At 38.7% G+C, this 1,865-nt stretch overlaps 1 protein-coding gene across 2 annotated transcripts in view; it reads right to left on the bottom strand.

Moving 5' to 3' along the window:
- LOC137974321 (cytochrome b5-like) overlaps nucleotides 1-1,645 on the bottom strand; it is an 18,365-nt gene extending 16,720 nt beyond the window's left edge. For both annotated transcript variants that reach the window (XM_068821248.1, XM_068821255.1), the window contains exon 1: nucleotides 1,391-1,645. The gene's annotated coding sequence lies outside the window, so the exon portion shown is untranslated. The remainder of the gene's footprint in view (nucleotides 1-1,390) is intronic.
- Nucleotides 1,646-1,865: the final 220 nt, after the last annotated feature.

The following is a 1,865-nucleotide window of genomic DNA, read 5'->3' as shown; positions in this document are numbered from 1 at the left end:
GACATGTTTAATTGAGGACGTTTTCAGGCTCAAATCGCAGAAAAAGTAAGAACGTTCAGGCTCAACATCAAAATTAAACGTTCTTATAAAAGAAAAAGTGTCTGTAGCAACGCTCCCGGAGCGTTGCGTGACTCCGGCCCGAGCGGCTGCGAAGGAGACTACTTGTGAAGCAGCCTTTCCATTCAGAAAATAGTTGTGTCTTTCCTAATTCGAAGCGGACCCTGGGGCGAATGAATAATCACGTACTTGATGGTAGTATAGTTTTAGAGAAACTCGAACCAGTCAAATCTCTTGAAGTCCGGTACAACTTAATTCTTTGAATTTCTGAGCATTTCAGCTCTAAATTACTGAGTTGTTTCTATTGTTGTGTTAGTTTTGATAAGTTGCAGAACTGATTTTTGTTAGTCGACTAAACAGGAGTAATGTACAGAAACGATGGAAATTAAGGAATACTAACGGACATCAAACAGTCACACTTTATTTCTCTCAGCTAGAGGAGAGAACGCAAAGGAGAAAAACAAGAGTAACTAAAAAAGGGAACTGCCGTCAAGTCCGTCAACAAACATTCGAAGACTGCAGTACGTTTGATCTGTGCAGATTCTCTATATGGAAAAGAGATGACAACAACGCAGATTGTGGAAAAGTCTATGTGATTTTTGTGGTGAGGAAGCCGTTTCTTCGACGCACAAATTCTGTTGCAGCTGTTTCCGTTTAAACGCACCAAATAAACACTCTCCAAATGTTGCGTCTGCCATGAAAACGGAAACAGCTGCAACATGATTTGTGCGTCGAAAGAACGTCTTCCTCGCCACAAAAATCACATGGACTTTTCGGCAATCTTCATTGTTTCCACCTTCTTCTTAAAACGGAAAAAGTATAAAATTCCTTAGATATTTTGAAAGTTAATCTTTATTGCATTTGTGCATATTTAATGTTAATAATTAACCATTGTTTAGTTCTATTATCAAGAAGTAAACATCGAGAATGACATTGTTGTACGCTTTTTAAAAAGTAGCCCCTTGTAATCAATACATTAAAGGTAGTTAACTGACATTCAGTTATACATGTTGGGTCGATTTCTTTTGTTTAAATAAATGCAGCGCTGAGTGGTTACCATTTTAATAAGTTGTTTTTAATAAAAATCGTAGCTGTTTTGCAGTGTACAAGATTAGCAATTGTAGACTGATCTCGGGGAGCGAAAATAAATTTTTGAGTTGAGATATTTTCAATTTTAAACAGCGATCAGTGGGTGTTGTTGAGTTGTTGATGAGTGCGATCTCAAAAAACAAAACTTGCTTTCGTAATGTAAAAATCCTATTTCGTATCTTATCTTTTCAATATTTTCTTAAACTCAGTGGACTACCAGAATCAAACAGATCAAGAAACGTACCTGATTTAAGAGAAGAATCGTAGTTTCTATTCCAAGGCACCGATAACGCCTGAGTTGTCATGACTTTCAAGACTTTGGCATAAGCTATTGCCTCATTTACTGCTTGAATAGGAAAGTTTCATAAATATTCTGTTCGTGGTCATGCGTGATCCTTTCAATAAAGCAAAGGCATTACAAAGGCATAGGATGGGGGCCTGTTTGGATTCAACGGTTGCATTTGTTCATTTTCCTTCCATTGGTATTGATCTTGGCGGATAGTTGCATTCTCGTTCCCAGAGTCCACTTTTCTTTTGGTCAGCGCCAAGAACACGGACTCTGGCCACAGTCAAAACTACACACAGTCGCGGAAATGGTAAAATGTTGTCACCGTTGACGCGCGTTACTGTTTCAAATTTCTGAGAATGTGCAGAAGAGCAGAAAGTTCATGATTCGCGGACTTTCCGCTTTGGCTGTGAGCAGAGTCCGTGTTCTAGGC

The sequence above is a fragment of the Montipora foliosa genome, chromosome 1, assembly GCF_036669935.1.
Source record: "Montipora foliosa isolate CH-2021 chromosome 1, ASM3666993v2, whole genome shotgun sequence".
Taxonomy (NCBI): Eukaryota; Metazoa; Cnidaria; class Anthozoa; order Scleractinia; family Acroporidae; genus Montipora; species Montipora foliosa.
Note: the sequence above shows the minus strand (reverse complement) of the source record. Positions and strands in the feature narration are given on the sequence as shown.